Below are 27,953 nucleotides of genomic sequence, written 5' to 3' on the forward strand. Positions count from 1 at the left end.
TCTGTAGTTCTTGATCAGTTTGTACAGGTTTTCACTAATGTCTATACACAGACTTATTATTCCCATACTACTCTGCATGGGAGCGGGTAGGTTGCAAAAGACAGTGACAAAGACATCAGCAAGACATAATTGCTGACAACGTAATGTGAAGAAATGAAACAGAAAAACTGAAAAATTATTTAAAATTAGGCCTCAAAAGGAAAGTGTGATATTATCCAGTTTGGGGTCATTGGCCCTACCTATCTTGTAGCCCCCGAGAGCAGCACTATAGTCATGCGTACACGTTAAGTGATATTTTTATGATAGTGTCAATAAATCCTCAAGAAGAGATTTAAGATATATTCAGTATATTCTTTTTAAGAAGGCATAGGAGCTGTCAATGCATTTTGCCTGGTTTCTTACAAGCTGATACAATTTCGCACTTGAAGGCTAAGTAAGCATTTTATTATAATGGTAATAATAGCAACCACTCTCGACTGCCTGTTCCATGCCAGGAAATGTGTAGGTGTTTGATATAAGTTGTCATTAATCCCGCTGGGCAATGACGCTGCAAACCAGCCAGGCATGTGTCTCAGAGCTTTGGAGGAGGCAGAGGCATTCTATTGTGGCCTTGACGACTGATTTTATTTTGAAAAAGACATAAATTGCCTGCTTCTAAGAAAACAGAGGAGTGTGTGATGATTCTGTTTAATCTACTGTAGTAAGATGATGTAATTTGCATCTTGAAGAGATAAACTTTTCTTACGATAATAACAATAGCAACCATTACTCTTATGTATCTGTTCTGTGCCAAGCAATGTGTCTGGTCTTAAACTTAAAATATCTTTACTCCTTCCAGGTAGTTATTATTACCCCCATTTTACATGTAGAGAAACTCTAGCTCAGGGACAATAGGTGAGTGATAGATGGAGCCAAGACTCAAATCCAGTTGCCTAAAACCCCAAACCCATGCTCTTCCCAAAACCAGGCGGACTCCAGTTATAGAGAAACTCCCCTTAAATGCACCTTATGATTCCTGGGCAGTGCCCTAAGTTGTCTCTGTAAGGAGCTTTCTGGTCATTGGGGAAGGTTCCTATTTCTATTCCTCTTCCCCGTGGAGCATTGTTCTCAGGAGAGAAGAGGCGTTCTGTCTGGATCCTTTGGGTCTGAGCCAATGGAGAACTGCAATCATCTAAGAGGAACCCATCCAGAGTAATTCCTTGTTGTCACCAGCTGAGTCCATTCCCCTCTGAGTGACCACCTGGCCCTTCTCCACTGCACTCAGTTCTTTCCCTGGCAGCGGGAAGCACCCTAGAAATAGCCTCTAGACTTGGGAAGGAACGCCCCCTGGTGCCTACAGCAAAGAAGATGCCTGTGGGGTGGGAAGAGCAGGCCTCAGGGCAAGTCAACTCCATTCTGCAGAAAGTCAGCTTATGTCCTCTCATTTTTCCAAGAATGAGAGACCAGGAAAACACACTGACAAGAAATCCCATTCCTCCCTTCTGCCATAAATAAATGCCTTTCTCATGCCTTGTCTAACCTAAAATCCACTGCCGTGGTGGCCTTGATTCTAGGCCCTCATAGCAGTTGTTTGGTCCAACTGAGGGAACCAAAACATCAAAGCTCCAGGAGCCCTGAAGCCTGAGTGTGAATAATCAGCACATTCTCTTGGGAGCAGGAGCACATTAGAAAGTTTCCCCAAGTTCAGTGGTGGCAAGTTCTGGAGCTCAGGTGCACTCCCACATGTTTTAACAATCCCCCAGTGCCTGCTCAACCTCAGTGCAGCCTTTCAATACTGGATACAGGTTAAAAAAACAAAGTGGGTTTTTCCAGATGGGTTTTAGTGCAGTGCTCACCTAATCAAGAACCTTGCTGTTTGGATATTGTCAAAGGAGTCCAGTAGGGGCATTGAGGGCTGGGGGCTCACAGAACAAGCATCAACTTTAGGGTTTAATAGCATCATCATAACCTGTCCAGGCCTGGAGTTATGTGATGGCAAGTCTCTACGGCAGTTTTAACAAATGGGACACCAGTTGGCTCAAGCGCTCCCCTTTTCCGTAGTATATCTGAATGGAAATACTGAAGGACACAAAACAGATTGGAATTTGGTAAGAGAGGAACATCTTATACTTGAGATTTCATGATTTCTAGACACAACCTGCCTGAGGAGTGAATGCAGACAGCCATAGGGGTGGTATTCAGGAGGCTCCCTTCCCCACAGAAGAGGCACAGAGGATGATACAAAGAGGCGTTTTTTCGCACCTCCTCATCCCAGCCCCACGCCCCAGTAGATGCACTCCCTTATTAGGGACTCTGTAACCACAACCCCCTTTAATTAGCCACTTTCTGGCTCTGATGTACCTTCTCCAGGAGGGTTCCTCAGTGCTCCAGCCCCAGATGGAGCACTATCCAAGCCCAGCATTTACTTATTATGTAGGCAGAATAATTACTGCCAACCCTAGCCCCCCACAGATGTCCTCACCTAATCCGCAGGAACTGTGAATATGTTACTTTGCATAGCAAAAGGGACTTTGAAGGTGTGATTAGATGGAGGCCCTGGACATAGAGAGACTTAAGGCACATTTGCAGAATAGCAGAATTAGAAAGGAATTTCTGAATCTCTCAATCCAATACATTTGACAATGTGGAAACAGAGTCCAAAGGATTTTCTCAAAGTCACACTCTGTGTTAGGGGTAGGAATTAGAACCCTATGTCTTCACTTCCAGGCACTCTTTCCACTCTCCCCCACCCCCACCCCCAAAGCGCATACACACACACACACACACACACACACACACACACACACACTGCATTCACTGACAAAGTGAAACACTCTACAAAAGGAACCACCTTTTTAGACAAGGTGAAACTACGAATAATGTGAAATAGAAGTAGTTTAGTCATTTGGTTTTGTGTTCATTTGAACACTGATGTATTTTAAGTTTTTATTTTATGAATGTGGTTAGGAATAGATTTTGGTTTTGTTAGCAATTTACCTATCTTCCCTGGCGGCACCAACAGTTATTTTCTTGCTGTGAAATTGGCAATCTTCCACATGCTGGGCCAGGAATGTGTAAATGGCTTATGCTTGGTCATTGAGTCTCTCCCTACAAATCACATGAGCCCTGACGCAGGCAGACATGCCCATGTCCTCCTCTGAGTCCGTGCCCGGGGACCAGACCTCTTACCAGATGTGGCCAGAGAGAGAAGTCATATTCAGGTATCTCAGAGCCTCCATGGCACCTGGAAAATTTAATTAAGTCACGCAGAATTCTTTTAGTATTTTCTTGTCTATAAAACAAAGATAATACCCATTTTGTTAAACTTGAAACAAGGAGACATATTGTATACAGAGTGCCTGGCACAGAGCTGGAACTCAGTTGATGGTAGTTGTGATATGTATATAGTTTTACTTTATTTTTCACATAACTTTTCATACTAACTGCATACGCAACGTATTTCAGATAACTTTATGTCTAGATTATTAATAAAGCACTGACATCACCTTCCTCCTGTGTTTACCGAGATCCAACCACCTGTTTAAAGGTCTCATCAAAATCCCCAGCAGGGTTCATGTCCTGCCTCTCTTTGGCAGCCAATTCTCTCCTCCCTCCCCCGTAAGGGCTTTTATTAAACTCTAAACATGCTTTAGAGAAATGATTCAGAAGCTTTGCATCTCTTCCCACGTTCATGAGTAAAGTTCACTGATGAAAATTTTTGGTTTCTGCACTTCAATCAATTTTTTAAAGACTTTTTTCTTTAAGAAAAAGTTTAAGGTTATAGCAGCTACAGAGAAAGGTACCGAGCTTTGCCATATTTCCCCTGCACTCACTCATGCATAGCTTCCCTCCTCACATCACCCACCAGAGTGGTACATTTGTTACAGTCTATGACCCAACATTGATATCATCATCACCCAAAGCCCATAGTTTACCTTAGGGTTCACTCTTGGTGTTGTACATGCCAGGGGTTTAATATGACATGTACCCATCACCAAGATATCATACAGAGTATTTTTGCTGCCTTAAAAATCATCTTTTTTCCACGGACTCATCCCTCCTCCCACCCCAACACCTGAAAATCATTCTTGATTTTATTTTCTCCATAGTTTTGTCTTTTCCAGAATGTCACATAGTTGTGTTTTGATAAGTTTGTGCTTCATACAGTTTAAAATTTCTCTTGTGATGTATTATATAAAAATGTGTTGTTACCCAGATGGCATGGCTCAGTGGTTGAGCATCAATCTATGACCCAGGAGGCCAGGGTTTCATTTCCGGTCAGGGCACATGCCTGAGTTGCAGGCTTTATCCCCAGTGTGGGGCATGCAGGAGGCAGCCAGTTGATGATTCTCTTTCATCTTTGATGTTTCTATCTCTCTCTCCTTCTCCCTTCCTCTCTGAAATGAATAAAAATATATTTTTTTTAAAATGTGTTGTTTAATCTCCACATATTTTGGAGTTTTCCAGTATCTTTGTTACTGACCGTTTAATTCCATTGTGGTTTGAAAGCAGATATTACATGGTTTCTCTTCTTTTAAATTTGTGAAGGTGTATTTTATGACCTAGAATGTAGTCTACCTGGGTGAATGTTCTATGTGAACTGGAGAAGAATGTGTAGTCTGTTGTTGTTGGATGAAGTAATTTATAGATGTCAATTATATTCAGTTGATTCATTGAGTTCAACTTGTTCTTAGTGATTTTCTGGCTGCTGGATCTGTCCATTTTTAATAGAGGGGTGTTGAAGTCTTCGATCATGATAGTGGGTTCATCTATTTCATTTGCACTTCTATCAATTTTTGCCTCATGTATTTGACACTCTTTTGTTAGGTACATGTACGTTAAAAAATATCATGTCTGCTTCACAAATGATACCTTTATAATTATGTAATGCCCTTCTTTTTTTCCCTGATAATCTTCCTTGCTTTGAAGTCTGCTTTATCTGAAATTAATACAGCTATTCCTGCTTTTTTTATTAGTGTTAGCATGATATATTTTTCTATCCATTTACTTTTAATATATGTTTTTTTAATTGATGTTTCAAGACATAGGATGGAGAGGTAGAAACATCAGTGAGAGAACATTGATTGGCTGCCTCCTGCATGGCTCCTGCTAGGAATCAAACCCGCAACCCTGGCTTGTGCCCTGACCAGCAAGCCAACAGTGACCTCCTGCTTTATGGGTTGATGATCAACCACTTAGACACACAGGCCAGGCTCCATCCATATACTTTAATCTATATGTGATTTTATATTTAAAGAGAGTTCCTTGCACATATTATATAGTTTGATCCTGATTTTTGATCCACTTTAATAATTTCTGTCTTCTAACTTATGCATTTAACCATTAACATTCAAAATGGTTACTGAAATAGTTTGGTTAATATCTACTATATTCATGACTGTTTCTATTTGTTGCACTTTTTCTTGGTTCCTATTTTTATCTCTACTCCCTGTCTGCCTTTTATAGTTTTAACTAAGCATTTTATGAATGCATTTCTCTCCTTTCCTAGCATATTGGTTATACTCCTTTTAAAATCGTTTTTTAGTGGTTGCCATAGAGATTGCAGAGTATATGTACACGTCCCATTTCAAATAACACTGTACCACTTCATGGGTAATAGGAGTGCTTCATAATAACAAAATAACCATAATACCTCCCTCCTATCTCATATGTTATTGCTGTCATTAATTTTATTTAGAAATATAATAATTAAGTATTATTACATAGATATATACGTAAGTATACATTATGGGATATAACACTACTATTATTTGGAATAAATTATTATCCATTAGATCAATGAAGAATAAAAAATAAGTTTTTATTTTATCTTCATTTAATCCTTCTGTGATGCTTTTCTTTGCTTCATATAGATCTATCTTCTGACATTATTTTTTATCTCTCTAAAAAACGTTTCTAAAAACATCTCTGGCAAGGGAAGTCTACTGGCAACAAATTCCCTCAATATTTGTTAGTCTACAAGAGTCTTTATTTTTCCTTCATGTTTGAAGAGTAATTTCAAAGTTTACATAATTCTAGATCAGTGGATTTTTTTTCTCTCAACACTTTAAACATTTCATCCCACTCTTTTCTTGTTTGCACAATTTTCTTAGGAGAAATTGGATGTAATCTTCATCTTTGTTTCTGTATAGGTGGATTTATTTTGTTTTTTCAGAATATCTCTTTATCTTTGATTTTCCACCTTTTTAAAAATGATATGCCTAGGTTTCTTTTATTGCATTAATCCTGAATGGTGTTCTCTGAGCTTCCTGGATCCGTGGTTTGACAATACTTGGTGAAATTTTCAGTGTTTATTGTGTTACATTTTTCCTCTGTTCCTTTCTCTCTTCTCCTTCTGGTTTTCCCATTATGCACATGGTACACATTGTGTAGTTGTCCCAGAGTCTTTGGATATTCTGTTTTGTTTTGTTTTTGTTTGTTTTTTGTCTTCCAGTCTTTGTTCTCTTTGCCTTTCAGTTTTGGAAGGAAAAAATCCTCAGTTACAGTGATTTTGATCTATAATATTTCCTTTTTGGTTCTTTCTTAGGATTTCCATCTCTTTACTTACATTGCCCATCTGTTTTTGCATGCTGTCTACTTTATTTATTAGAACTCATAGCATATTAATCATGGTTGTTTTAAATTCAAACGCCCCTGCCTATCTGGTTCTGATGCTTGCTTTATCTAGTCACATTGTGTGTTTTTTGCCTTTTAGTATTCCTTTTAACTTTTTAGAAAATATTTTTTTATTGATTTCAGAGAGGAAAAGATAGGGAGAGAGAGAGATAGAAACATCAATGATGGGGATCATTGATTGGCTGCCTCCTGCACGCCCCCTACTGGGGATCGAGTCAGCAATCTGGGCATGTGCCCTTGGCCAGAATCAAACCTGGGACCCTTCAGTCTGCAGGCCCATGCTCTATCCACTGAGCCAAACCGGCCAGGGCTGTAATTTTTTCTTGAAAGCTGGACATGATGTATTGGGTAAAAAGAACTCCTGTAAATAAGCCTTTAGTATTATGGTGGTGAGGTTTGAGGGAAGAAACAGCATTCAGTAGTCCTATAATAATTAGGTCTGGGTCTTCCAGTGAATCTATGCCTCGTCTAGACCAAGCATATCAAACTCGCAGCCCACAACAAATATTTTTGCGGCCTAGCCAATATAACGGTATGTAAGAAATGTTTTAATAAAAATCTCATAACTTAATTTTTACAATATCCTGTTATACATAATTATTAATAACAAACTACTACATTCATTAATAACTGATTACTATAATCGTGTTGCATTCATTTAATTCTCTCCACTAATACTAGCAGCAAATATTTTAGCAGCCAATTGCCACGTCACTAGTCTTGGACTGACTTGTTTGGTGTGCGCAATAGGAAATATTTCACTTTCGGAGAACAAGAAAAATAGGTTATTTGCATTATGCTTATTAATTTGTGCAGTTATTCAGTGTCTGGTAGTTAATGTTCAAGAAAAAAACATTAATTTTTATTAAGATGTTCTATTATTTTATGTTAACGATGACTCATTTATTTCAGCATGTCTGAAATAAACCTACATTTCTATGAAAATTGAAGCTTTTGTTGTTTTGCAGCCCACATAAACTTAAACCTTGTTTATTTGGCCGTTGTTTGCCCTTCAGTTTGACATGCTTGCTCTAAACTGTAAACTTCACAAGTATTTTGCAGTCAATTTTATGTTATTTTTCCCCCCACCTTAGGTAGAAGAGGTGGCCAGAGTATGATAGAAATTTCTTTTCTCCTACTTGGAAGGAACTTGGGAATCCCCTGCCCCCACCCCTCCTAGTCATTTAGGTTCTGATAATACCCCAGAAAGTTAGTCTCTACTTAACTAGTTTCTCCTGAGGGCTGGCCCTATTAAGAAAAACAGAATGCTCTGGTGTATTTCAAAATGGTTCCTTTTCTCCTCACCCTGCTGGGAGCACAGGGACTTCCTCCGACATTTACTAAGAACCGGGAGACCACCTTGACTAGGTGCCCTGGGAGTGTTTAACTCTGACCTGTCCACACTGAGCCTGCCTCCGTAATTTTTCAGATAGAGTTTAGGTTTTCCTACGCCGACACTGGTTCCAGGTAAGGCTGCCCTTGTGAGTAACTGCTTCGGTAAAGCACTACTTTCTGTATCCACCTGTCTCTCCAACAGAGTTGTTTTTCTTAGTCCATTTAGTTTTTGTTATTATGATTTCTAAACTCCTTACATGTGAAACCCAGCACAATCCATTTTGTGCTGCAATTCTCCAGTTAATTTGACAACTCAACAGTTTACCCCAGGCTGAAGAGAATGAATTTATGTTGTTGTTGTTGTTGTTGTGGCTACTGGTGCTGCAGTTGTTAATGTTGTGGTTTTGTTGCTCTTGAATCTATGTCACAGACAAATTGTACAGAATTAAAGGAGTAACCCTTAGGTGTAACACTTTGAATTGCATGGAAACTCACACAAGACTTTTCAACCAGATATGGGATTCTGGCACACTCGGATAAATCATCTTTTTGTGTTTTTTTTAATAAAGATGATTAAAAGTTAGGAATCTAACTTTCAAGATTGAAAGAAATATTACATGCCCAGCCAGCATGTCTCAGTGGTTAAGCATCAACTTGTGAACCAGTAAGTCATGGTTCAATCCTGGTCAGGTCACATGCCTGAGTTGAGGGCTCTATCCCTAGTAGGAGGTATGCAGGGGGTAGCCAATCAATGATTCTCTCTCATCGTTGATGTTTCTCTCTTTCTCTCTCTCTCTTTCTCCCTCCCTCTCTCCTTACTAAAAAACATGTGATACTTGTCTTTCTCTGACTGACTTATTTCTTCTCAGAAATCAATAAAGATGTTTTTTATTAAAAAAAGAAATATAGAGTTTATCAAAGTGTTGTAAATTTTTCTTTGCAAAGGAGATTGTTTACATGTGACCACAATTTCCAGGTTTATAAGTTATGAAATCAGAATATAAAATGAAAGGCCAAATAGTCAAGTGACTATTTTATTGCTAAGCCTCATCCAAGGATATTTTTCCATTGTTTTAGAGAGAGTGGAAGGGAGGGGAGAGACAGAGAGAGAAAGATTAATGTGTGTGAGAGAGAAACATCAATTGGTTGCCTTCTGCACACCTCAACCAGGGCCAGGTATCGAGCCTGCAACCAAGGTACATGCCCTTGCCCAGAATCAAACCCGGGACCCTCAGTCCTTGAGCCGACGCTCTATTTGCTGAGCCAAAATGGGTAAGGCTCAAGTGACTAGAGCAGTGGTTGGCAAACCGCGGCTCGTGAGCCACATGCAGCTCTTTGGCCCCTTGTGTGTGGCTCTTCCACAAAATACCACGTGTGGGCGCGCATGTACAGTGCGATGGAAACTTCGTGGCCCATGCGCAGAAATCCGTTTTCGGCCTGGCGAGTCCATTTTGAAGATGTTGTGTTAGAAGAAGTGGGGGGTGTCGGTTGGTCGGGATACGCAGACACGGGAGGCGCGCACGATTCATGCACAAGTTGAGTGAGCCAGTCAGTCTCATTGTACAGTGGTTAGTGCTAGTCGCATCCGCAAATCGCACGTGGTGGCAAAAGTACCTACTCGAAGCATAAAGTGACCTGTATTTTTCCAACCAGCTGCAAATCCTACAGGTATTTTTGTCATCAATTTAAGAATTGTAATTCTTTTGTGTTGGTGGCTTTAGTATTATAAAATGAAACATTTTTTTTAGGTGCCCTGTTTGACATGGCTACAAAGAAGAAGCAAAAACAAAAACAAAATACGGAAGACAAAAACTGTGAATTTGAAGTTGAATTTGAAGTTGAATGTACCTACCTATATAGTTTAAGTTTAAAAAATTTGGCTCTCAAAAGAAATTTCAATCGTTGTACTGTTGATATTTGGCTCTGTTGACTAATGAGTTTGCTGACCACTGGACTAGAGTATTTTAAATTAGTATTTTCTTTGGAGACTTAAATTAGATGATGCTGTGTTAGTAATGAAGTTCAGAGAAGTTAAGTTTCAGGAATAGCTGAAAACAATTTAGTAATCAGCACACACAAAGGTCCGAACCTCCTTAAGATCCACCAGTAAATCTGAGAAGAATGGTTTTGTATTTCACACTAGGACACTCTAGTCTTTAGGAAGAAGCCTCAGGGTAACCCTATTTCCCTGACTCATTCCTGGAAACTTCCATGAGGAAATCAACTCTGATATGCTAAAGAAACCAGAAGGAACCTAGCTTATAATGTTTGTGTTCACAATCCAAGCAGAATGTGCTCTACTTAACACTAGGTCTGAGTGCCTACTAGCTAGCCACAATGTGGTGCTAAGTGCCCAAGACAAGGACTTTTTTTTAACCCCGTCCCACCCCCAACATGAGACATTTCCTTACAAATTAAAATAGTGCCAGAGGAATGAGTTTATGTCAACTCCTCCCTATGTGGAGAGACTGACCTTTAAAATTTGAAATTCCAGGAGGCTATCCTAACACCTTCTGGGTGCAGAACCTGAATCCTACCCCACACAGCCAGCCTATGGTTTGTGACCACCAAAGATTTCAGAGTGGGGAATAAACGTTGGCTTTCAAAGCCGAAGGCTGTCAGGGGTAGACTTCTGAGCCTGCAGAGACATGGTCATGAGATTGGCTTCTAGGATACTCATTTTTTAACCACTGTCATTATTTTGCTGTCATTATTGCACTAGTGAAAACGAAGGTTCTTTCCTCAGGGAACACAATCAGAAACCACAGGTCTTGGAATGGAAGAAATGTCCCCAAAAGTTGGTTGATTCTTGAATGTGCCCTGACCCAGATCAAACACACAACCTTGGCACATAGGGAAAATGCTTTAACCAATTGAGTGACCCAGCCAGGGCCGGTTACTCCTTCTTTTTCTTTTTAATATTTTTTCATTGATTTCAGAGAAGAAGGAAAAGGGAAAGAAAGAGAGAAACATCAATGATGAAAGAGAATCATGCCCCCAACCATGGACCAAGCCCATAACTCGGGCATATGCCCTGATCAGGAATTGACCTGTGACCTCCTGGTTCATAGGTTGACACTCAACCATTGAGCCACACCAGCAAGGCAGATTATTCTTTCTTAAAGAGTTTTACTCTGCCAGCCCTGGCTGGTATTTCTCAGTGGGTAGGGCATAGTTCTGTGCACCAAAAGGTTGCAAGTTCGATTCCCAGTCAGGGAACATGCTGGGGTTGCAGGCTCAATCCCTGGCAGGGGTGTGCAGGAGGCAGCCAATTGATGTTTCACTTTCACATCTCTCTCTCTCTCTCTCTCTCTCTCTCTCTCTCCTTCTTCTTCTTTTTCTTCTTCTTCTCCCTTCCTCTCTCTTTAAAAATAAATTTAAAAAGGTTCTTCCCTCTCTGTTTGAGGGTTGGTAGGGGGTTTTGCTGTAATGGGCTTATTTTTATGCTGTTTTCACCCGCTATGGTTAAATCCGGTGCCATAACACTTCTTGTGAGGACAACCCTGAGAATGTGACAACCCTGAGAATGTGCCCTGGAGAGGCAGGACCAATGTTAATTTCCCTGATGAGGAGATAATGTGGGAGCTGTTGGAATGGTTGGGTGTAGGTATGTGACCTCAGAGGAGCATGAATGAGTCTAATATGAGAAAATGTGGACTTTTAATTCAGCAAATACTTTTTTTGGTAAGATCCTTTGAAACAATGCAGGAATTAAGAAGGAAATAAGCTTACAAGAATATTTACATTTTCAAGAAAGATTGCTTATTTCCCCCCATTTTGTTTACATTGTCCAGATTCCAGCCAAAAAGATTCCTCAAAGAATTATATTCTTGGAGTTGTTGGAAAAAGATTCTTCAGTCTTGCAAGATGACTCAAAATATGCAGGGGAGGCAGTATATATTTCTGTCTTAAATATAGAGTAAAATTTGAAGAGTATTATTCTTAGAAAACTTTTGTCTGATTTATCCCATCAAGAATTCAAATATTTAGCCATAGCTGGTTTTGCTCAGTGGATAGAGCGTCAGCCTGTGGACTGAGGGGTCCCAGGTTCGATTCTGGACAAGGACATGTACCTTGGTTGCAGCACGTCACCAGTAGGGGGTGTGCAGGAGGCGGCTGATCAATGTTTCTCTCTCATTGATGTTTCTGACTCTCTATCTCTCTCCCTTCCTCTCTGTAAAAAATCAATAAAATATATTTTTTAAAAAAAAGAAACCCACACCTAAAAAGATTTTCCCACACTAAGTTGTTGCCAACTAAGCTTGATTCTGAGGTTTAAAACTTATGAAATAAGAATGTTAAATCAAAGACCAAATAGTCAGTTGACAAATAGTCAAGTGTATCAGTATTTTCATTGGTGTTGTTTGCTAGGTCATGCTCTGTTTAGGGCTGAAGTTTGGAGAAGTTTCAGAGATAGCTGGACTCAATCGAAACAATCCATATATGCTAAGGTCTAAACGTCTCTAAGTTCATTCAGTAAATCAGACATGGGCTCAGAGAGAAATGGTTTCATATTTCCCACTAGGACACCCTAGTGTTTAGAAAAAAACAAAAAGGAAAAACATCTTATTTCCCTGTTTCATCCCTGAAAACTTTTATCAGGAAACCTACTCTGCTGTGCCAGGTAAATGCGAGGAGTCTCACTGCAATAAATGTTTGCCCTTACAACTTCCCAATCCAAGCAGAATGCTGCTCTACTAAGTAGGTCCAGATTTTCAGCATGCTGGGATTAGAGCCTTTTAATAGCAGAGACTGGATGGTGAATTTGCCACCATGAATTAGTTCCATTCATTCAACAGTGGTTAGTGCCTACTTCTTTGAGAGATGTGGCCCTAAGTGCCAAATAAAAGGACTCTTAAAAAGACAACAAAAACAAACCTTGGCCCCCTGCTCAGCAGGAAGTAAAGCTTGCTTGGGGAACTAGTTAATGAGAGCCCCTCCCTATTTGGAGAGGAACATTTAAGTAAAGCTTGAACTAGCACCTTCAGCCTTAGCTGGTTTGGCCCAGTGGATAGAGCATCGGCCTGTGGACTGTAGGGTCCCCAGTTTCATTCCTGTCAAGAGCACATGCCTGGGGTGCAGGCTCCATCCTCAGTAGGGGGTATGCAGGAGGCAGCTTATCAATGATACTCTCTCATCATTGATGTTTCTATCTCTCCTTTCCTCTCTGAAATTAGTTTTTAAAATATTTTTAAAAATAGCCCTAGCCTGTTTTGTTCAGTGGATAGAGCGTTGCCCTGCGGACTGAAGGGTCCTGGGACTGAAGGGTTCCATGACTGAAGGGTCTCGGGTTCGATTCTGGTCAAGGGCATGTACCTGGGTTGCAGGCTCCTCCCTGGTCCCTGGCCCTGGTCCAGGCAGGTGCAGGAAGCAACTAACTGACTTGTTTCTCTCACAACGATGTTTTTCTCTGTCTTTCCCTCTGCCTTCCACTCTCTCTAAAAATCAATGGAAAAATATCCTCAGGTGAGGATTAAAAAAATAACAAAAACAACACCTTCTGAGTGCAGACCCTGATTTATATGCTCCACTCCCCCAGTCATGGTTTGTAACCACCAAAGACTTCAGAGTGTGTGAGGACTGTTGGCTTTGACTGTTGAAGGCACACCTGGCCGCCAGGGGTGGGAGTTCTGAGGCAAGTGGCATGGCCATGAAATCAGCTTGCAGAGAAGTCAGTGTTGTTGTTCACCATTTTGCACTTCCCATCGCGCAGGTGGAAGCTCAGCAGGAAATTGCAACCCGGAGACACATACTCACCAATGATTTCAGGAGGTTCATATGTCAGAATGTCAGGTCTTGGAATGGAAGAAATTTCCCCAAAAGCACTTGGCACCTGAGAGCAAACGCTCACCTACAACTGTGGCAGAGCTCAGTTTCTAGCAAAATGGTGTCCACTGTGCCGCCTCTGCCAATCTGGCCCTGCAACTCTGCACCGAAAGCTGCACCAGTGCTTGGGACTCACTCTGCTGAGCCCCAAACCCAGGCTGGGTCTCAGCACCAGCAGATTATCTGCGTCTCAGCTCCAGGAGGGACTGTGTCCAGGATCCGACACACTGATCCCTGACCCTCCTTTGCTGCACTCTTCCCCCACCTCCCTGCGCCCTGACGCTGTACCCAAGGGCGCACCTGGGTTCTAGGGAACAGTTGTTCCACATCTGGCTCCTACAGTCCGGCCAGTGCAGCCCTCCCATCTCCCATTTATTCCCTCGGGGCAGCGGCGCCCCATCACTTAAAAGGAGGAAAGTTTAAAAAGGGCATCTTGGAAGTTGGGTGTCCCCGCGCACGGAGGCCACCCGCCTGGGAGGAGGAGAGATGTGGAGCGAGGCAGGGGTGTCACAGGAATCGCTGCGGATCCCGGAGAGTGCGGACTAGTGTGAGGACCTGCAGCTTTGGTCCCTCACAGCACACGTAGGGCTAGTTTCTCTCTGCCTCGAAACCGCCTCGATGGGGGCCCTTGCCTGTCCCTCAGCAGCCCCGGGCACTTGCCGCATTTGCCACCTTTGCCGCATTGGGAAACTCCATTAGCTCCAGTGCATCGCGTGCCGCGCGCTCAGACCTGGGGATCCGGGAGACAGTGGGGAGTTCCTGGGGGTCTTGGGGACAGTGAGAAGTGTCTCTCTCTGCATGTTACCCGCTGAGAGCAGCAACTCAGGAGCGAGCGGGGACCTTCCAGGCGGGCTTGCCGCAAATAAAGCTCAGGGGACGGGTCCTGCAACCAGCTGTACACGGTGTGAGCGGGTCTAGGTGTTGTGGAGCCCGCTTATTCTTGCGAGTGCAGGTAGCGATGGTGCGCACAGGCTGCGGGCAACCGCTATGTAAAGGTGTCCACAGGAGACACTGGGAGGCAGGCTTGGTGCAGACTGAGTGACCTGGGCATATGGCCCCGGGTGCTGTCCCCGTGTCCCTTTTGCCAGTGCCATTGTTTGGGGGAGTGGGCTTATGTTTGAAGAGAGGAATGGGTTTGTGGGAGGGGAAGAGTGTGACTGGAAGTGACAGTGAGCAATCATCTCTGCAGGGATTCCCATCACGCCTGCCATGCTCTCTATTGGAGAACTGAAGGGCAGGGGACTTGCACGCAAGTTCGGACGCGGATTTGACCCGGAAGTGTATGTCTGACCCGGAAGTGTATGTCTGACCTAGATATGTTTCCCTGTGCTCGCTGCGTGTTGATCCCTTACAGGGGTGCGACCCAAAATTGCATGCCAATGGGGCTCCCTGGCAACAGCTTCCGGAAACAGGGTTCAATGGGCAGATCCTTCTAGCAGGCAGATGAGCCGAGGTGCTGGCTGGCTGGGCAGAAGAGGAAGCTGCCGGGGCTGCGTGGAAGCTGGGGAAGCGTTGGTGGCTGAGCGGGACATTGGTCCCCTTCTATCCGCCTGAAGGACCACCAGGGCAGGTAAGTACCTCTGAAATATTTATTAAGGGATCCCAGGTGTGAGCCATGAAGGAATTCCAGACCCCTACCTCACTGGGGGCGGGGTGAGCTAATTACTAATGACCACATTCCTTTAAGACCTTGGGTCCTCATTTTATTAAGTATATTTTCAATGATTTCAGAGAGGAAAGGAGACATGGAGAGAGAGATAGAAACATCAATGATGAGAGAGAATCACTGTTCGGCTGCCTCCTGCACACCCCCTACTGGGAATTGAGCCCACAACCCGGAATTGAACCATGACCTCCCGGTTCATAGGTCGATGCTCAACCACTGAGCGACACCGGCTGGGCTCCATTTTAAAGATGAGTGCATTGAGGCATTGAGAAGTCACTTGTCCATAATCCTACCGCCAAGAATTTGTTCAGTCAGAATTCGGTTTAGTCTGACAAAGTTCTTGCTCACTGTCCATCTCTTGTTTCCACAAACGACCCTCCTCTGCAGGAGATTCCAGCTGAGGGGATTAAACACCTTGCTGGGACCCAGAACCAACCCTGTAACGCATTAACCCTCTCACCCTCACTTGGATGAGGGTGGAAGGTCAGACTTGGGAAAGCCAGGCGTCCCTGTGATCCTGAACCCTGCCCTGCAAGACTGCACCGCTGGGATGGAGTGGGCTGCACTGCTGCGACCTTGCACGCGGGTTCAGGATCTGAGGGAGGGGCCGACACACAAATGAAAATGCTATACAGGAAATATGAATTTAGAAGGCATTGGGGGCCAGGTGGAGACCTCTTTCTTGCAGAGGCACACCGACTTCTCAGTCCCTTTGCTTTTATTCACTTGAATACACATTTGCCCTTGAGCAATGCATACAGGCATATCAAGGTAAAGTTTGGCAAACAGTTAAGAATTTATAATCAGCCCTAGCTTGTTTGGCACAGTGGATAAAGCGTTGGCCTGCGGACTGGAGGGTCCCAGGTTCGATTCTAGTCAAGGGCACATGCCTGGGGTTGCAGGCTCTATCTCCAGTAGGGGGCGTGCAGAAGGCAGTCCATCAATGGTTCTCTCTCATCATTGATGTTTCTATCTCTCTCTCCCTTTCCCTTCCACTCTGAAATAAGTAAAAAATATATTTAAAAAAATAATTATTAAAAAAAGAAAGAATTCATAAAGGAAAAAGTCAATATCTAACCAGTACAAGAACCAACAAACCACAGTGAAAATGAAAACAGAAGTAGTTGTTTCATCTGTTAGAGAAATGGATCACTATGTATAATATATTAAATTTTATTCTAACATATATAAATATTATAAATGCCCCCTTTTTAAAATATATTTTTATTGATTTCAAAGAGGAAGGGAGAGGAAGAGAGAGGTAGAAACATCAATGATGAGAATTATTGATCAGCTGCCTCCTGCACACCCAGGCATGTGCCCTAACTGGGAATCAAACCATGACCTCCTGGTTCATAGGTCAACACTCAACCATTGAGCCACACCAGCCAGACTATAAATGCCCTCTTAATGGCAAATGACTGTGGAGATGGAAAAAAGGGTTCTATGGATGTAACCTCACAGGATGATCTGATTATAAATTCTTTTTTTTAATATATTTTTATTGATTTCAGAGAGGAAGGGAGATGGAGAGAGAGAAACATCATTGATTGGCTGCCTCTCACATGCTCCCTACTGGGGATCGAATCCGCAACCCAGGCATGTGCCCTTAACTGGAATCGAACCTGGGACCCTTCAGTCCACAGACCAACGCTTTATCCACTGAGCCAAACCAGCTAGGGCTGATTATAAATTCTTTTTTTAAAAAGATATTTTTATTGATTTCAGAGAGGAAAAAAGAGGAAGAGAGAGATAGAAGCATCAATGATGAGAGAGAACCATTGATTGGTTGCCTCCTGCACGCCCCCTACTGGGGATCGAGCCCGAAACCCGGGCATGTGCTCTTTATAGGAATCGAACCCGGGACCCTTCAGTCCACAGGCCGATGATCTATCCACTGAGCCAAATCGGCTAGGGCAGGGGTGGGCAAACTTTTTGACTCGAGGGCCACAATGGGTTCTTAAACTGGACCGGAGGGCTGGAACAAAAGCATGGATGGAATGTTTGTGTGAACTAATATAAATTCAAAGTAAACATCATTACATAAAAGGGTACGGTCTTTTTTTTTTTTTTAGTTTTATTCATTTCAAATGGGCCGGATCCGGCCCGCGGGCCATAGTTTGCCCACGGCTGATCTAGGCCCTGGTCCTCAGGTGCATGCAGGAAGCAGCCAGTCTATGGGTCTCTTTCACATCGATGTTTCTCTCTTTCTGTCTCCTCCTCTCTTCCACTGTCTCTAAAAATCAACAGAAAAATATCTTCAGGTGAGGATTAACAAAAAAAAAATCTATCTATATATATAAAAGCCTAAGCAACTGGCCAACCAGCCAGTAGCTAGGATACGCACTGACCACCAGGGGGCAGACACTCAACGCAGGAGCTGCCAAGCTGCGGTGACTTGGCAGCTGTGGTTCTCAGGTGAGGCACCCAGAATCAGAGAGGAGGGAACCCAATTCTGGGGTGTGTCACCTGAGAACTGCCCTCTTGCAACCTGGGACCCTTGGCTGGGAGGCGGAGGGGGGGGTGTGTGCGGGGGGTGGGGGGTTGGGGCAGGCCAGGCCAAGGGACCCCACTGGTGCACAAATCCAGGCCTCTAGTAAATAAATAAAACATGTAATACCTGACTACATATTTAATCAGGGGCACTGACCTCTTTTCCTTTAGATTGTCCAATAAAATGACAACAGCCAACACAACAATAGCTGTCTGGTATGAATGAATCAAAATTATACTTTTTTTTTTGTCAGATGCCCCGAAAATATATTTTTTTGGTGAACCACAAAATTTTAGTAATCAGTTTGTGTGCCATGAGACTTAAAAGGGTGAAAATGGCTGGCCCAGCCCACTGAGGGAGGCTGTGCTGACGTCCTCAATGCCCTGATGTCAATACCCTGGCAAAGGACTCCAGTGCCCCGCTGGACTGGTGCTCGCCTACAGCCCCTCCAAATCCAAAGGACCACACCCACCCCCACACAGCGAACTCTGAACCAGGCAAGGGCAGAAGGAACTGTCCCTAGCAGCCACTGAGGCCCTACACTCAGCCAGCCACGGCCATGGAACCTCAGGCCATCTGGCCAATGGTAGTTCAGAGGGGCTGGAGGGAAGTAAAGTCACAGGCCACATGGAAGCCTCGAGGAGGTCTGCACAGCAGCAGCTCAGGTGCACTCTTCTTGCTGCTCTTCGCTCTGGGGGTCCGCCAGCTGCCTAAGTAGAGGCTGCCCATCGATACCCCTCTTTCTAGCTCCCCCCTCCTCCCCCACCCGCCCCGTGTCCTCGGGGCTGCCCTTTATCAGCAATATCTACTCTCGCTGGCAGCCTCTGCTGAGCTCCCCCATGTCTGCATGAGGAAGCAGAACCAGGGAGAGGCGAAGGCCACTAGGCCCGGAGCTGTGGGACCGCTCTCCAGTGCCTGGGGTTTGGAGGAAAACCTGCTTCCTGGGTTGGTCGAGTTTGTCCATGTCCATGCCGCGTACCCACCCAGGGAACCCTCGCCGGATCTGGGCCGATCACCCACCCTGGGGGGGGGGGTTCCCTGCATAGTGGTCCGGGGCCTGGACACCTCTGCAGTCCAGGCGCCGAGCCCCAGGCAGGTGTCTCTGCTCCCAGAGCTTGGTGTAGGTTAGGTTTCACCCGCAGCCTCTCAGGAAACCACGCATCCGAATTCTAGGACCCAGTTAATAGGTAACAGGAAGTTCTTGGATGTTTGCCTTTAAGGAAGGTAGCTCTAGGCGTTTGCTTTGAGGATTGGGAAGGCCCTGACTGAGAGGTGGGCTCTGGTGAATGATTGTGAGTGATTGAATGAATGAATGAATGAATGAATGAAAATCCGTGCAGAGCTGTACAGCGCAGGGCGATCATTGGGCTGATAGGCCAGGAGCATCCATCCTCCCAGCAAACCTGAGACTGCGCCTGCTGTGGGCCAGCCTCCTCCCACTGTGGATCCTTTAAACTCACAAGGGCCCCGCGGGGAGCCCACTGCGCCTCCCTTTTACGGAGGAGGAAGCTGCCCCCAGAAATGCCCCCTGGCTGGCAGACAGCCGCCCGCTGCGCACCCTCAGGGGAAAGGGCCAGGACACCAGCCTGTGTTGGGCAGTGTCCCCGCCTGACCCCGGAGGGAGGCAGAGGTTTCAGAGCACTGGCCAGCTCACCTGTTCTGTTTTGAGTCCATTCATTTATGGGCAACAACAAACCACACTCTTGCCGGGTGGGAGAGGTGAAAGGAGAGGGAGGCAAACACAGCCCCACTCAGGGAGTTCCATTCCAGGAAGAGGGGGAAATCAGTCTAATTGTGGCGAGGGCGTTGGGGGAACAGCACAGCAGGGCTGTTTGGCAACTGTGTTTCACCTTGGGGCTGCAATCCTTATTTGAACCAGGTTTTACAAGAATTATTCTAGGTTTCTGCAGCTCACTAACGGTTTATATTGCTAACGGGAAGCTGGCCTGAGGAAAAGCAAACATATAATATTCTCTCTCTCTCTCTCTCTCTCTCTCTCTCTCTCTCTCTCTTTAACCTCACCCAAGGATATTTTTTCTATTGATCTTTAGAGAGAGCAAGTGGAAGGGAGTGGGGGGAGGGGAGAGAGAGAAAAAGAGAGGAAGGGGGAGGGGGAGAAGAAAGACATCGATGTGAGAGAGACACATCAACTGGTTGCCTACTGCACTCATACCCCGATTGGATGGGAGATCAAACCTGCAACTGAGGTGCATGCCCTTGACCAGGAATCAAACCCAAGACCCTTCTGTCCACGGGCCACTGATGCTCTAACCACTTAGAAAAACTGGCCAGGGCCACATATATCATTCTTAGCTTTTATTTTACACCTTCCAGTTCTCCAAGAATTGAGTGTATTTTCATTTAATATATTTGATCTCTGCTGTGTTGGTACAAAGCATCATAACATTCTAGTGGAATCATAAAATGTGAGAGCATGAGACTAGAGTAGAGGTTGAGTTGTTTTTCATCAGATAAAACTTGACATTTGCTTCTCTGAATCTCAATTTTTCCTCTCTAAGGTTATTGCAAGGTTATTATAAGCCAGGCATGAATTGAATAAGGGCTGAAACTAAGGCAATAGTTGTGGGAATATGTATGCTTTTTTTAAGCTGCTAAATGTGTACTAATTTGTTATGTTACAGTAGATAATACAGATTTTAGTACCTGGAAATATGATCAGGCTATCCTAAATACCTGAGGAAGTGAGAACAGTTGTACAACCAGTGACTATGCAGTGGTGGAAGAGTTTTGAAAAGCATGTAGGAGGAAGTTCAAAATGCCTTGAACAGACAATACTACAAATCTGTACTTTAAGGACACTGCTGTTGAGGACTCAAAAGGAAGTGAAGAACATGTTATTGGAAACTGAGGAAGGAAAAATCCTCATTGTGTAATGACAGAAACTTAGCAAAATTGTCTCCTGTGGTTGTGTTGAAAAGAGAAGTTACAAGTAATGAACTTTGATATAGTATATCTAAGATTTCCAAGCGAAGTGTTGAGAGTGCCACCTGGTTTTGTGTTTGTTTGTTTTTTCTTTCTGATAATAAAATGCAAGAGGAGAGAGAGAAATCAGGGGAAGAGTTCTTGAAATATTGAACAAAAAGGAACCAAGAACTACTGATTTTGAAAAAAAAAAATCATTGTCTCCAGAAGGAAAACATGCTAAAATTCATTCTTAGGGCAACATGCTCCAGAGAAAAGGCTGAGATCATTACTAAACAGCATTTTGGTAAAACCTCAGAAAGAAAAATATCAGAGAACTCAGTCACACTAAGGGTCCTTTTAAGAATTTAGTGTGCCTGACAGACCCTTTCAATCAAGTCAGTGGGTCTCTAGGAGAGTTAAGAGCATTGTCACTAAGCTATTTCGACAAGAGCCAAAGATAGAAAAGGGATTATCCTGAAAAGATTTGTGGGTATATATTTTGTCTGCCCTGTGAAGTCCATGGAAGACCCAAAAGGTGCTTGGGGAAATAAAACGTTTCAGCAGAAACATTGCCAACTTGGTCCAAAGGTACAAGTAAAACTTACAAAATTGAATGAAGCTATTAGACCCACAAATTCTACTGGTTCGAAGCAGGCCAGTAACAGTTGCAAACCTGTTATCTTTCAAGAAAAAGAAAGAACGACTCAGAGGGCAGAGCTGAGACCCAGAGAGAATTGTTCTCAGGCCTTGAAACCTAACCAAAAGACACCTGCCCGGTGGAATTTACAATTACCATGGACCAATTACTCCATTTTATCTTGTATTCCTTGCCCCTTTTGAACCAATGTCCATAGCAGTTATTCTGTATTTGCCCTTTCTCATCATTGTTTATTGGGTGTGTTGAGGGCTGTCACTTGAGTTTCATGGGTCCAAAGAGGAGAGATGGAAAGAGGCTACTGGTAGGAAGGACTCAATTATGAGGAGTAACAGAAGGACTTATTAGTAACTTTGTTTGGAGTGAAACCAGTTATGGCTGATAATCTAGGTTTGGGATCCAGGGAAGAGATCTGTTCATGCATCTTTTCTGGGAGCTGTGGTTCCCAACTTGAATTCAGCCAACTCGAAAGAAAAACTTTCCCAGAATTGGGATTGAGTAGCATTATCATGATTTAAATGGATATTATGTATTGCTGTGTAACAAATTAACTCAGAACTCAGCACTTTAGAAGAACATTTATTATTGATTGATTAATTATTGCTTTGGGGGGGAGCGGGTAATCAGGAACACTTGGGAAGACAGGCCCACTTGCTCTTCACCATCACAGGCTTCTGGCTGCACGCTGGACGCTGGACGGCACCGGCCCCCTGCGGATGGCGGACGGCGGATGGAGGATGGCAGATGGCGGATGGTGGACGGCGGATGGAGGACGGCGGATGGAGGATGGAGAATGGAGGATGGAGGACGGTGGATGGAGGACGGCGGATGGAGGATGGAGGATGGTGGATGGCGATGGTGGATGGCGGATGGAGGACGGCGGATGGAGGATGACAGATGGAGGATGGAGGATGACGGATGGAGGACGGCGGGTGGAGGATGGAGGACGGCGGATGGTGGATGGAGGATGGCGGATGGGGGATGGAGGATGGCGGATGGTGGATGACAGATGGAGGATGGAGGATGGCGGATGGTGGACGGTGGATGGAGGATGGTGGACGGCGGATGGAGGACGGCGGATGGAGGATGGCGGATGGCGGACGGCGGATGGCGGCCTGCGCAGATCCGGGGGGTATTGTGCAGGATGCTGTCCAAGGAGACCGGGCCTTCTTGTTAACGGTGCTCCGCTGGCCGGATATCCGCTTCACGACGATCACCACACCTTCTTGCCGCTCCCACTTCTGGTGAACCAGCCAGTTGTAGCGAAAGGTTATTGGCGTCAGGGCTGTAAGTCTGCCGGTCCCTTGCTGTCAGGAGATGGAGCCATTCCGGACGACCACCCATCGCAGGTGGGTGCGCCTGGGCAGGCGCTGAGAGCCCCCGCACCTTGGGGCGGCAGGGTTGAGGGGGTGATGCCAAGGATGCGAGGGGCACAATGAGAAAAGCCCCCGGGGCAAGCACGCGAGGGCACAAGATGCGGGCACTGGGTGGGGGAAAGGTCTCGCTCCAGAATATGTATTCATTCACTCACAGTTTGTGACAGTGTACAGCCCGGAGAAGGCTCTCCTTAGACATTTGGCTCAGTGTTTCTCTTGAGGTTGCAGCGCAGTTCCCAGTTCGAGTCCCAGCTAGGTTCAGATGGACTAGAGAATCCACTTCTAAAATCGCGGATTTGGTTGTTGACAGGCCTCCCTCCTCGCTGGTTATTGGCCAGAGACCTCCATTCCTTGGCGCACGAACCCCGCCATAGCCTGCTTGAGTGGCCTCATTTCATCACATCTGGCTTCCCACAGAAGTGATGTAAGAGGGAACGAAATGTGAGCAGGTGAGTAAAATAGTACCCCAAAGGAAGCCAGAATTATGAAATTTATTAGGTCATCTGGAACGCCAGATGGGCTGAGCCCCAAAATGGCGCCAGTACCCAGGGTTAGGGAGTCAGATTTTGAAGGACTCTAGGGGGGCTTTCTGGGGCAAGTCCTGAGGGGAAAGATAATGGTCTTAGCGAGTGGAATGTGATCTAAGCGAAAGAGATGGTTGGAAGTGGTCCAGGGGAGGGGTTGTTGATTCAATTATTTGATTAGACCTAACAACATAAGGTCTCTTACAACTCAATAATAATAAGATAATATACCCAATGTAAAAATGGACTGCCCTAGCCGGTTTGTCTCAGTGGATAGAGCATCTCCCGGTGAGACTGAAGGATCCCGGGTTCTATTCCAGTCAAAGGCATGTACCTTGGTTCCAGGAACAATCCCCAACTCTGGTAAGGGAGAATGCAGGAGGCAACCAATTGATGTGTCTCTCTCATATCGATATTTCTTTCTCTGTCTCTCCCCCTCCCACTCTCTAAAAAATAAATAAATAATAATAATAATCCATGGAAAGAATATCCTCAGGTGAGGATTTAAAAAAAGAAGAAGCTGTGTAGTGATTTAAGAGAGTCAGATAGCCAAGGATCAGGTTTGCATCTTGAAATGGATCTAATAGGCTTTGTTCAACCTACTTAATCTCTCTGTGTCTTAGTTTCCTCATCCATAAAATAGGGCTTTTGATAGTATCTACCATATTTAGTTGTAAAGGTTAAAAGAATTATTATCTGTAATTCACTTAAGTGACTAGCACATAATAAACACTAAATAATATCTGTTAATATTAGTGTTTACTTTTAAATGTATTACTCATATGAATAAGTTAAAAGAGAAAGGCCCTAAGATAATCTCATTAGATAAAATATATTTTGATAAAACTTAATATCCATTTATGACTTTAAAAATATTAGTATACAATAAGAAGAAAAATTATTCTATATATATATATATATATATATATATACAGACACACACATTATATATGAGGTTCTACTTGGTACAATAAGAACAGAAATATGAATTAATATTTACTGTTATTTACAGATAATGCAGTTGCCTACCTGGAAAGCCCAATGCAAATAAAAATCTAACAGGATTTTTAAAAAATTGCAATTATCCTAACTTCCTCCTGGACAAATAAATGTGTGAAAATTGTTAAGAGTATTTTGAAAAAAGAGAAATATGAGTGCAGCTTTGCCCTCATAGTTATTAAATTGTGTTACTGGTGCATAAACATATCAACAGAAGAGGAAAGAAAGGCCAGAAGGTGATCAGCATATGATAAGGTATTTAATCAATGTGGAACATTTTAGTTTATTTAGTAAGTGGTATTGGGACAAGTAGTTAAAATCTGGTCAGTAATAAAATCTATCACCCTTTTGTGGGTGGTACAATGATATGCATTCTGAAATGTATCATATCACCAGGGATATGTGCAGAGCCAACTTGGAGGCACACATTGGGAAGGCGATACCAGAAGTCAATAGCTTATTGAGAAGGGTGCATTCATTCTCCAAAAACAATTCTTGTTATATGTATTTCTCTCTGTAGTAATCTTACTACAAAAATCTGAAGCCACTTTTCTTGTTGTTGTTAATCCTCACCTGAAGATATCTTTCCATTGATTTTTAGAGAGCGTGGAGGGGGAGAGACAGAGAGACACATTGATGTGAGAGAGACACATCAATTGGTTGCTTCCGCATGCACCCCAACCAGGGCCAGGGATCAAGCCTGCAACTGAGGTACATTGCCCTTGACTGGGAATTGAACCCAGGACCCTTCAGTCTGCCAGTCGACACACTATCCACTGAGCCAAAACAGCCAGTTCTGAGGCCATATTTTTGGGTGCACATGTGTTCATAATAAATTGAACAAAATTAGACACTTCTTGAGGGAGGCAGTAAAAATGACAAGGACTCCATTGACATGTATGTAGAATACATTTGTAGTGTTGATAAGGTTCACAAATGACAACATCTTTTTTAAATGAAGAGCTCTCTGGATGCACAGTGTTATCTTGTGTCCCCAGATACCCAGGAAGCAGTCATTTTATGTCATCACTAACATCAACCGTTGGATAATGGGCTGACAAAGTCCAGACTTGATACCATATGAAACATGCTGCCATGTTTACTGAGTACAGTATCAAATATTTTTTTAAAAAAAACACACTGGGTAACTTCAATAATTTTATTTTGCATTTAGCTTGAGTTTCTTTCAAACAAAGACGATAGTTTTCAGTGTCAAGAAGGATGCAAATAAGTGTGTCTTCCATACTCTTCCTATAAGTTACTTTCATTACAAATTTTAAAAAGTAGAGTTGAGCATGGACCTATGAACCAGGAGGTCTCAGTTCCATTCCCTCATGGGATGGAACATGCTGGGTTGCTGACTCGATCTCCAATGGGGGGTGTGAAGGAGGCATCCAATCATTGATTTTCTCTCCTCAATGATGTTTCTGTCTCTCCATCTTCCTTCCTCTCTGAAAAAATAAAAATATATTTTTTAAAAATAGTAACTAAAATTTAGTTATTAATTATGAGGCTCTTGACATCTTTTATCTGATTTACTCTTTTTTTTAATCCTCACCTGACGATATGTTTTTATTGATTTTTAGAGAGAGGTGAAGAGAGAGATGATTGGTTGTCTCCCCTGCACACCCTAACTGGGGACTGAACTCACAACCTAGGTATGCACCCTAACTGGGAATGGAACCCGTGACCTTCCTGTGCACAGGACAATGCTCCAACCAGCTGACCCACACTGGCCAGGCCTCATTTTGTTTTTATATTAATGGTAGCAGTAGGTACTATCAATATCTGCAACTTACACATGGGGAAACTTAGGCTCAGTGAAAGTATTTGCCCAAGGATCATATAGGTAGTACATGGAAAACACAGTTTTTGACCCCAGATGTATTCTTTGAATTCAGATGAACACAACATTACAGTGTACTGGTATATTCAAAAGCACAGTGTCATTATTTTTCAAATATTAGAGTAATCACAATCATAACTGCAGGGAACCATGTTTTAAATAAAAAGGATATATGTTTCCTAGCAGAAAATCTCAGTGTGGCAGGGGGACACTGGAAAACAGAGAAATGAACCTCAAATCTAGGAGTTTCAGCTATTGGAACTCTCAGAAACTGGAGTCCTTCCCCTGAGGACTTTTTTTACTATCTGGGTCCAGGGAGGGTTAGAGCATAGACTGCACCCCCACAATACGTAGTCCTCATCCTCACCCAACAATACAAAAGCAATCACCCTCTTCCTGGAGTCTTTTTCACTGCTCAGGACTGAAGGTTCATGCAGCAATGGCCCATGTTTTTAGTGGGAGGACATCTTTGGCCTCAGATTTATTTTTCTGTGCAACTTTGCTCAGATAGATACCCAAGAAGGTAGGCATTTTGCAGGCCCTCTTCTGGGTAGTGACACTGATTTGTAGGATGAAGATAAAGAGTACCTGTCAGTGAGAGGTTGAGGGGATGGGGCAGGAGAGCCTGTCCCATGGGACCATCATGGCAAAATTACTTCTCTGAGTGGCACCAATTAAATAAGTCTTTCACCTAAACAGTTATCACAGCACAAAATTACAGGGCCTTTGGGGAAAATGCCACAATCACTCATCATTGACATTCTCAGAAGCATCCAAAAACCAAAAGTGACACTTAACAGAGAGCTATAACAACCAATCTTTCTAGTTTAAATAAACTAAAAATCAACCAAAGTTTATGGGACTAGAGAGAATTATGGTTCCATGCTCAACCATTCTCAAGGACTACCTAGAAGCCACATTTTGTTCATGGGCAGCAAAAATTCCTGTTTTACCAAGAAGAGATAGAATTTACAGCATCAAGTCCCAAGGTGCTTACCTGCTCCTTAGCACAACTGTTCTTATGACTTGAGTTTGCTCAAGGGGACCAACCACCATACCCTGTGTCCAGCTCTCCTGGGGTGAAGCACAGGTCCCCGAATACAGGAAGCCTGGGACATGGGCCAGACCAATAACCACCACAGTTCAGTGCTTTTTAGAAATATAACTGTGTTCTCCAATGACAAGCAGATTCAGAAACAAAGCTATGCTGACCATATAGTCTTGTGGTTCAGACCACAGAATTGTTTGATCCCCGGGACTTGGGAGGGGAGTGTGCTCCTGGCAGAGCTGTCTTACTGAATGGTGCTGCCTGGACAATACCCACTTGGTACAGGACCAAGATGCTCAGAGTCAGGAAGGGGGAGAATTTCCAGAAGCCCATGATGCCTCTCTGCAAGGGAACTATGATATCACTACTTGCAGCAGTTCAAAGTTTTATGAGCCTACAGACCTGGGCTCTGGTCATCCATGTAACTCCCTGGCATCATGGCTCCAGCCTGGTCACTTAATTTCTCTTCAGCATTGTTTCCTCATCATCGAGTAGATTGCTAAAGAGTCTGGTGAGCATGTAACATGCATTCTTTAGCAAAGCTGGAACAGTGATGCCACCTCAAATCTGATTGGGGAGGATAAGCTCATTTCCTCACACCCCAGCTCATCCACTTTCACATATATCTGCTGTCCAGGTCTCCT

The 27,953-nt window shown here is 43.7% G+C and overlaps 1 protein-coding gene and 1 long non-coding RNA gene across 2 annotated transcripts in view; one reads left to right on the plus strand and one right to left on the minus strand.

Moving 5' to 3' along the window:
• INSC (INSC spindle orientation adaptor protein) overlaps nucleotides 1–27,953 on the minus strand; it is a gene marked incomplete at both ends in the record, with an annotated part of 298,722 nt that overhangs the window by 228,853 nt on the left and 41,916 nt on the right. The window lies entirely within an intron of this gene.
• LOC308524971 overlaps nucleotides 22,642–27,953 on the plus strand; it is a 28,648-nt gene continuing 23,336 nt past the window's right edge. Inside the window, exons 1-2 of the long non-coding RNA XR_013996437.1 lie at nucleotides 22,642–22,865; nucleotides 23,203–23,341. This is a non-coding gene — a long non-coding RNA (uncharacterized lncRNA). The remainder of the gene's footprint in view (nucleotides 22,866–23,202; nucleotides 23,342–27,953) is intronic.

Source organism: Myotis nattereri (genome assembly GCF_964212035.1).
Source record: "Myotis nattereri genome assembly, chromosome: 9".
Lineage (NCBI taxonomy): Eukaryota > Metazoa > Chordata > Mammalia > Chiroptera > Vespertilionidae > Myotis > Myotis nattereri.